The sequence below is a fragment of the Lampetra planeri genome, chromosome 27 (genome assembly GCF_965212315.1).
Source record: "Lampetra planeri chromosome 27, kcLamPlan1.2.h2, whole genome shotgun sequence".
Taxonomy (NCBI): Eukaryota; Metazoa; Chordata; class Hyperoartia; order Petromyzontiformes; family Petromyzontidae; genus Lampetra; species Lampetra planeri.
This window is the reverse complement of record NC_136133.1, coordinates 213,459-223,689: the sequence shown is the minus strand read 5'-3', so window position 1 is coordinate 223,689 and position 10,231 is coordinate 213,459. Positions and strand designations below refer to the sequence as shown.

At 40.9% G+C, this 10,231-nt stretch overlaps 1 long non-coding RNA gene across 1 annotated transcript; it reads right to left on the bottom strand.

Annotated features, from left to right (window-relative positions):
- Positions 1-4,254: 4,254 nt before the first annotated feature.
- LOC144727943 (uncharacterized) lies at positions 4,255-10,197 on the bottom strand. The gene is made up of 3 exons (XR_013587455.1): positions 9,612-10,197; positions 8,803-8,820; positions 4,255-6,190 (listed from the first exon to the last, which is right to left on the bottom strand). It is a non-coding gene; the product is annotated as an uncharacterized LOC144727943 (long non-coding RNA).
- Positions 10,198-10,231: the final 34 nt, after the last annotated feature.

The window sequence follows — 10,231 nt, the reverse complement described above, 5'->3', positions numbered from 1 at the left end:
GGTTTCTCCACGCCGTGTTAATCATGGCATGGTGATTGGTGAAGTGGGGCCCAGAAATGGTTCAGATGTCGCCACTGATGTTACCCTTGGCTATGAATAAAACTCGGGGTGGCTGATTCATATTTTCAGGATAAGAGTAAACCCTGCAAATATTGCTTAAATATTTCCTATTAAATACATTTTACATCCCACAAAGATAAGCATTGTGACTTATCGTTGGTTCATATATATTTGCAACATAATAGAAGCACGTGCATAAATAAGTACAGTAAGCACCATACTCACCAAAATCTTCACAAAGTAGGCCATAAAAGACTCCGTGGCAATTGCAATAGTAGGGGAGCAGAGTTCCCCACCAGTTAATCCACTGCTCTATGCACTCTCCTCCGTTAAGGCACGGGTTCGATGCACACGGAGAGACTGCAAATACAGGTATCACAATAATGCCGTGGATACCGTTATTCTTTGCATCTTATTACGTCGTTGATTAGATTCTCTGTAGCGGCATCACTTAAACTAGACAATGTCAATTGCTCAACACTAATTTCGGCCATTGTCAATCCAAAGCTGGATGAAAGTCTGACTGTTCTCCACCATGCTGCATGGTAAAAGGTGGGCCAAGGACCAAATTTTTATATTACAACGATGTTAGCTGTGGTCTGGGGATCGAACTCAAGTCAATGAGTTCATAGCAGTCCTACCAGTGCACCGTTTTCGCCCGCCCACCGCCCACCACTCAACGTTTTATTCATGAAATGAACATCACACATGTACTATGAGACATCTCCTTTACCAGTGGCAAAATATAGTAATAGGTTTTTACCCTTTCAACTGGTACATCAACTTCAAGGACAATGCATATCATTATCAGAGTTGTTTCTTTTTGTTTGCATTTTGACTGCTTGTGTTGTGGTTATTGCAAACATGATCCCTTGAATAAAGGTGTCAGTTTTTGTACCAGTTGAAAGGGTAAAAACCTATTACTATCACACATGTACACGATTACAAATAGGACAAGTGTTCTACAGTTGTCTCCAGTAAAAGAAGTGAACTTTTACATCTAATGAAGAGCTATATAAGAAAATTAACCAGCAAGCGCCTGCTTAACGAGTAGCTATCTCTTGTGGAAGCAAGTCCTGATCTACACAAAGCATCACTTTCCATATTCTGTCAGTACACATGTTGCATGAACTCAACACATGCACCATATGAGGGTGAAGGCGTGAAAAGATACACTTACACGTAAATATGATAGTGAATATCAATGTCTGAACACTATAACTATTGATGATTTATGCAGCATATTTGTCCTAAAATATTAAACGTCAGTGTAAATGTGTTAATATTTTCTTGTTAGTGACTAAAGTCCCACAGTTGCAAAATACTCATAATTGAAACATAACTACTTTTAATATGTATTTTTGGAGTTGCCACATGCTCAATTAATTGGGGTCCACATCTTTTTTTGACATAGTAGTTAGTCCTGTCCTATACAGCTCCTCAGCTGAACCAGCAACATTTTCAATATTCTGTGTTTACACAAGTGTCATTGAATTATCTCACCAGGAGTTGTAGAAGCTGCTCCGTATGATGGCGCATATAGAGAGACACAAACAGGTTAATGTGGTGTGATTATTAATTGATGGATGCCACTGCTCAGAATGATATATGCAGAAAACATGTCCTGGAATATATATCTGCAGTATGATTCACATTCTATTGTTAGGGATCGAGGTCCCGCATTTGGCAACCTTTCAGCTCAGATTTCATCACTAGATGAACGTCGGATTTCTTGAATGGCGTTAAAATTATCACCTCCCGAGAAACTGGTGGCTGATGAAGGTAAAGAAGATACGTGAAATAAACTCAACCACAAGGTGGTTCATTTTATCTGTATTCGTAACCAATCACTGCCTCGAGTTCTCACTTTTAATTGACATGACTATAAAGGTCTCACAGAGTAACCTGTGAATTTATTATCTTGATTCCACATTTAGTTTTGTGTACAAGTTAGTACTGTCCTACTCAGCACTTCAGCGTAGCCAGCATCACTTTCAATTTGCATCGCAAGATCTCACCTGGAGTTGTCGTAGAAGCTGCTCCGTATGACAAAGAGGACATGGGAAGAGACACACAGGCATTTGAATTGGTGTTGGATGGTGAAATGGCGTCCTGGGAACTGTTGAGATATCACTCGGTGATGTTGGCTACAAACAGGAATCTTGACTCACTTCTTTAGGTGCATACCATAGCCCTTCAACCCACTACACCAAGGCCTCACACCATATTTCATGTATAAACTTAATATATGTATATATATTTTAAAAAGCTTTAATACAGTTGTCTGCAGCTATCATTTTGATTTGAAGATACAATGTAAAGCTTTCTAAGATAAAAAAAGCAAGTGCCTGCTTAACTAGATGTATTTTGTTTGTATACAAGCTTGTCCTGTCCTACACAGCTCCTCAGCTGAGCCAGCATCACTTTCAATATTCTGTCTGTACACAAGTTGCGTTGCAGGATCTCACCGGGAGTTGTCGTGGGAGCTGCTCCATATGACGGTGAATACATGCAAATATAAACAAACACGTGAATATGGTTGTGATTAATAACATCTAAAATCGGTTGCTCTTGATAATTTATGCAGAATGTCCGAGAATATTACACATCAGTGTTTGTGATGGTCCCACAGTTACAAAACCCTCCATTGAAACATTATTTATTTCCAAACGTCTTTGGAGTCGGAAATGAACTTTCCACGGAGGTTGTTGGCTGTTGCAGCTAAAGAAGATGTGAGAAAATAACCATAGCTTAACCACAATTTTGTGAGTTATCTTTTTATTGTGAAATTACCAAACCGCACCTGTATTTCTCAAAAACAAGAAATGGGAATGTTGAAGTTTTAAAAAGCTTGTGATATGATTTTTTTCTGAAATATTTTAACATCATTGAACGTTTGGTTCAAATCCCCTGTTTTAAATATGTATTTGTCTTTGCAGCAATAATGTTACTTAATGCCGTGTGACACAATTTTAGTGAGAAAACAACATGAGAAATGTTATTAATGTCACTTCCCTTTCTGAAATAATCCTCAAAAATGAAATTCCGCTTAATCTCAAAAACGTATCTCAGCATGATTTTCATATCCCTATACCCTTCCATGCCCATTCAACTTGAATCAAAATTTTGTTGAGCAAAGATGCTCGTCCCATCCTATGCGTCTGCTCGGCCGAATCAGAATAGCTTAAAACGTGCGACGTAGACACGAGTTGTGGTGCGTGATCTCACGCGGAGTCGTGCTTGCTGCTCCGTATGATGGCGATTGCATGTAGAGAGACACAGACAGAATAATATGCCTTGTTTATTCATTCCAGAATAATGCTGCTATTCATGATTCATACTGAATACATGTCCTAGAATATTTCACTTCAGTGTTACGTACAATAATTTATTTAAAGGGAAAAACGTTTATGCCTCGACAAAACTAAAAGCTAAAATACCATTACTTTCCAAATGTCTGCTTTATGGATCATAAACAAACTATATTACCACCAGTGCAAATAGGGAATGTTGCAGATAATGAAATGTGCAAGCATAACAAAATCATGATCACAAGGTAGTGCATTTCCTTTTTTTATAATTGTTGAATGTGAGCCTTCAGTTGTCAGTAGTAATACAGGTAACTGTTAAGGTGTCATGGAATACCCAACTAATTATATTCTACGTCTTGTTTCGTGTAGAGGCTCGGCCTGTCCTACAGTGAATATTCACAAGTTAGTGATCAAGTTCCTGCGTCTACACAACCACTCATTGACAAACACTGAGCGGCCGTGCTTACTAGCAGTCTATGTGCATGATCAACACAAATATACCACGTAATAAATACAACAATTTAAATAAGTATTGTTTGAAGATCTGTATAGCAAATAAAAATCATCGATTAATAATGCTAATTTAGACATAGATCCCTGTGTGGCTGTACGTTGTTTTACTGATCACGTTTCCTTCTTCATAAAACATTTATAACATGTAATAATAACTTCTCCTCCACTGCTGAGGAAAGGTTTTATTTATATTCATAACCCTGCAAATAGTGTTTAAATATATCCTACAATTTCATTTTTTAATCCCACAAAGATTACAATGGTAACTGAACCTATCTGTGGTTCATATATATTTGCAACAACATAGAAGCACATGCATCAATAAGTGCAGTAAGAACCACTCACCACCATATGCACAATTCGGGCCATAAAAGACTTCGTAGCAAATGCACGAGTAGGGGAGCAAAATGCCCCACTCAACCGTCCACCCCTCTATGCAGTATCCTCTGTATTGGCAGGGGTTCGATGCACACGCAGGGACTGCAGATACAGGTATCACAATTATTCCATGGTTACACTTAACTTTCAACCTCAATTAATACTGTTGGCCATTGTCAATCCACAGCTGGATGAAAGTCTCTACACCACGTAGGCCACGGGGGTTGTCTGACCATACTTCGCCATCCTGGTCAGTGTTGCATGGTAAAAGGAGGGCCTCGGACCACATTTCAGTTTTACATCAACGATGTTAGCCATGGTCTGGGGATCTAACTAAAGTCAATGGGTTTATTGCACCATGTCCCCCCCCCCCCACCCACCACTCACATTTACACTATTAAAATAGGACGTGTGTTCTACATTTGTCTCCAGTAAGAGAGGGGAATTTGGATATATAATGAAGATCTATATGAGAAAAATAACCGTCAAGTGGGTCATTAACGAGGTGTAATCTCTTTTTGGTTTAGAACAGGAGTGGGGAACGTCCCGCCCGCGGGCCGTATAAGACCCGCGGAATCATTTGGTCTGACCATGACAAGACAACCGCAAGCGGGACTCGAAATTCAATAAATCTAGGAGCAAACCTGGAAAATCAGTTGCGAGTAGCAACATCATCAATACCAGCTAACATCACACGCCTCACCAAAGAGAAGCAGTTCCAGCCATCACATTAGGGGTGAGTTAAGTAAATGTTTGACCAAATATAACAGGCTAATTTTTAAGTTGGTGATTTTGTATGGCCCGCGAATGATGTTATAAATATCCAAATGGCCCTTGGAATAAAAACGGTTCCCCACCCCTAGTGTAGAAGCTAGTCCTGTCCTACACAGCTCCTTATCCGAGTTAGCATCACTTTCATATTCTGTTTGTTCATATCGTGTTGCAAGATCTCAGCGAAAGTTGTCATGGACCCTGCTCCATATGATGGTGTATATATGTAAAGAGACACAAACACGTTAATGTGGTGTGATTATTAATTGGATTCTACTGCTCCGAATGATTTATGCAGAAAACATTTATCATCAGTATGATACACATTCTATTGTTAGGGATCGAGCTCCTGCATTTTGCAACCTATCAGCTCAGATATCATCACTAGATGAACGTCCAATACTTGAATGATGTGCAAATTCTCACCTCCCGAGAAACTGGTGGCTGTTGTAGGTAAAGAAGATACGTGAAATAAACTAAACCACAATGTGGTCCATTTTATTTGTATTCATAGCCAATCACTATCCTCCAGTTCTCACTTTAAATAGACGTGACTGCAAAGGTATCATAGAGTAACCTAGGAATTTATTATCTTGGTTCCACGTCTTGTTTTGTGTACAAGTCAGTAGTGTCCTACACAGCTCTTCAGCTTAGCGAGCACCACTTTCAGTTTGATGCATCAACACGAGTCGCATTGCAAGATCTCACCTGGAGTTGTCATAGCAACTGCTCCGTATGACATTCAGGACATGTAAAGAGACAAACAGACATTCTAATAGGTATTGGATGGTTAAATGGGGCCCTAAGAAGATTGAGATATCACTTCTCAGTGATATCCACAAGTGGGAATCTAATCAGTTCTCTAGGTTCATAGCAGAGCCCTTAAGGCCACTGCACCAATGCCTCACACCATATTTGATTTATCAACTTCATATCTTTAATACAGTTGTCTACAGCCATGATTGTGATTGGAATATACAATGGAAAGCAACGTAAGAAAAAAACATAGCAAGTGTCTGCTAAACTAGGTGCTATCTCCTGTTGGTGTAAATGCTGGTCCTGTCCTATGCAGCTCCTCAGCTGAGTCAGCATCACTTTCAATGTGTTTTATCTGCGCGAGTTGCGTTGCATGATCTCACCAGGAGATGTTGAGATTGCTGCTCTCCACAACAATGCAGACATGTAATGAGACAAATAGGCATTTTATGGTGAAATAGGAACATAGGACCAATGCAGATATAACTACTCGGTGATGTTAACCATGGACGTGGATCTAACTGGCTTCGCTGGATACATCGCACCAAATCCTCATACCATATGTCACAAATTATCGCACAAAATCTCACTGGCAATTGTATTGGTAGCAACTCCATATGACGGTGAATACATAGAGATACACAAACAGATTAATTTGGCATTATTATTCATTCCTGAATTATATTGCTTTTCATGATTCATACTGAATACATGTCCTAGAATATTTAACTGATGTGTTCTGTGCAATATTTATTGAAAGGAATAAAACGTATCCCTCTACAAAGCTATCAAATGTCATCTTATTATTTTCCCAATGCCTACTTTACGTATGTGTAGTGGGTTCCACGGAGACACACACTTGACTTGGAGGCAACACGTTTATGCTAACACCCCGACAGGGTAACTACGTAAAGGTATTGGATAACTACATAGGTGTAACTACCACGGGTAACTAGACCATAACGGGGTAACTACATAATTGGGTCAAGTCAGTAACATACTGCCTGACCTACGATGCCGAAAGTGGCGACCGAAAACCGAAGAGACGTACCACGGCGGGTTATATTCCAGAAGACAGCCCCAATAGGCTCTCGGGATCTCTCTCTCTTATGCCCCTGGGCGTGGCCTGACTCCGCCCTCGGCCACGCCCCCTTCTGGATCCTACCAGAAGGTTCTGGGCCATATATCACGCGTCCCTCCCGCTGCCTTTTGGCCCCCCTTTTCGCTACCCAGACAGTCACGTCCTTAACTGCGCTCTCTCTGACAGTCACCATAACCATACTCTCTAAGGCCCCCTTCCATGCCATACATATGTAGTGGTGGTACGCGCTGGGGTAGGGATCGTGTGCCAGCGCGTAGTGATTGGCTAAAGTGTGTTGGTGACGCGCGCTTACGTGGAAGGATCAGAGGCAGCGCAGGGTCGGGGGTTATGAGGCAGTGATTGGTTGAGTATCAGTGGCGCGCGCTGACAGCGAAGGGATCCTGGGGAAAGCGCGGGGGGATTGGTCAACTAAGAGGGATGCTCACGTCGAGGTCCGCATACGCTCCGTCTCCCGTGAGCGGGGGCTATATAAGGTGGTGCGCATAGGCACACGGGGAGCGAGTAACCAGCTTAGACTGAAGACAGAGGAGGAAGAGCCCTGCGGTACCTAGTCCCGCTGTCACTGTAGGGACCGGGCTCTGTGTGACCCAGAGGCGGAACCCTGGGACCCGGGACCGAACGTCCGTGTGAGGACCGGTCCTCGGGACTCAGAGGTTGTAGCCCACGCCCAAGCTGGGGTGGGCTGGTAGGCTCCACGGACGTTACGGGGCGGAGTGCAGGGAGAGCGTACAGTGCGAGCAGGCAGTGGGAGCATGCAGTGTGAGCCTGCAGCGTGAGTTATAGTGACCACACGTGTCGAGTGAAGAGTGTGTAGTCAGAAGAGTAGTGACCACACGTGTTAAGTGAAGAGTGTGTAGTTAGAAGAAGTGACCACACGTGTCAAGTAAAGTGTGTGTAGTCAGAGGAATAGAGACCACACGTTATATCGTGACGTGTCAAGTTTAAATAAAAAGTGTGCTACCCGTCAAGTGGTTTCCTGCGTCTTTCCAATACTTCACATACTCTGGTGCCAGAGAGAGGCTCTAACACGCACAGATCCACTCTTGTATCAGTAGCTGGCGCTACACGCCATAGTGACTCAATATACTTTTCTACGTGACTTTACCGAAAGAACCAAGAAGAAGACTCAGTATACCTCACGACATATGTCCAAAATGTCATACCACCAGTAGTAATGGTGGCTGTAGCAGATAATGGAAGATGCAAGCATAAGATCATAACCACAAGGCCGTGCATTTCATTTTTAACAATGCCAAATATGGACCTACAGTTCACATTTGTAATAAATATAAATCATAAGATCTTGTGGAAAAACGTTAAAAGATGCCATATGCCCAATTAATTGGGTTCCACGTCTTATTTGGAACACAAGCTAATCCTGTCCTACACAGCTGTTCACCAAAGTCAACATTACTTTATACAGTCTGAATCTGCATGAGTTGCATGACAAGATCTCACCGACAGATGTTGAAGCTGCTCCGTGTGACAATGAAGACATGTAGAGAGACAAACAGGCATTGTAATTGGTGTTGGATGGTGAAATGGTGCCCGAGGAACTATTGAGATATCACTCAGTGATGTTGGCCACAAATGGGAATCTGACTCACTTCTCTAGGTGCATACCATAGCCCTTCAAGCCACCATACCAAGTCCTCACAACATATTTGATGTATGAACTGAAAATTCCAAATGTATATTTGAAAATAATACTTTACAGTTGTATGCCGCTTTAATTTTGATTTCAAAGATACAAATGGAAAGCTATGTAAGATCGAAAAAAGCAAGTGCCTGCTTAACTTCGCACAATCTCCTGTTGGTGTAGAAGCTAGTCCTGTCCTATACCGCTCCTCAGCTGAGCCAGCATCACTTTCAATATTCTGTCTGTACACAAGTTGCGTTGCAGGATCTCACCGGGTGTTGTAGTGGGAGCTGCTCCATATGTCGGTGAATACATGCAAATATAAACAAACACGTGAATATGGTTGTGATTAATAACGTCTGAAATCGATTACTCTTGATAATTTATGCAGAATGTCCAAGAATATTACACATCAGTGTTTGTGATGGTCCCACAGCTACAAAACACTCCCTTGACACATTATTTATTTCCAAACGTCTTTGGAATCGGAAAGGAACTTTCCACGGAGGTTGTTGGCTGTTGCAGCTAAAGAAGATACGAGAAAATAACCATCGCTTAACCACAATGTCGTGAGTTATCTTTTTATTGTGAAATTACCAAATCGCACCTGCAGTTCTCAACAAAAATAGATGGGAATGTTGAGGTATAATATAATAACGTATTAATCGATTTAATTTCATAGGGGTGAGTTTCAGTTTTTAAACGCTTGTGATATTATTTTTTTTTTATATATTGATATCATTGAACATTTGGTTCAATTGCCCTGTTTTTTATATTTATTTGTCTTTCAGCAAGAATGTTACTTAATGCCGTGTGACACCATTTTATTGAGAAAACAACATGACAAAATGTTATTCATGTCCCTTACCTTTCTGGAATAATCCCCAAAAATGAAATTCCGCTTAATCTCAAAAACCTATCTCAGCATGATTTTCATATCCCTATACCCTTCCATGCCCATTCAACTTTAATCCAAATTTTGTTGAGCAAAGATGCTCGTCCCATCCTATGCGTCTGCTCGGCCGAATCAGAATAGCTTAAAACGTGCGACGTAGACACGAGTTGTGGTGCGTGATCTCACGGGGAGTCGTGGTTGCTGCTCCTTATGATGGCGATTGCATGTAGAGAGACACAGACAGAATAATATGCCTTGTTTATTCATTCCTGAATAATGCTGCTATTCATGATTCATACTGAATACATGTCCTAGAATATTTCACTTCAGTGTTATGTACAATAATTTATTGACAGGGAAAAACGTTTATGCCTCGACAAAACTAAAAGCTAAAATACCATTACTTTCCAAATTTCTGCTTTATGGATCATAAACAAACTATATTACCACCAGTGCAAATAGGGAATGTTGCAGATAATGAAATGTGCAAGCATAACAAAATCATGATCACAAGGTAGTGAATTTCCTTTTTTTATAATTGTTGAATGTGAGCCTTCAGTTGTCAGTAGTAATACAGGTAACTGTTAAGGTGTCATGGAATACCCAACTAATTATATTCTACGTCTTGTTTCGTGTAGAGGCTCGGCCTGTCCTACAGTGAATATTCACAAGTTAGTGATCAAGTTCCTGCGTCTACACAACCACTCATTGACAAACACTGAGCGGACGTGCTTACTAGCAGTCTATGTACACGATTAATACAAATATACCACGTAATAAATACAACAATTTAAATAAGTATTGTT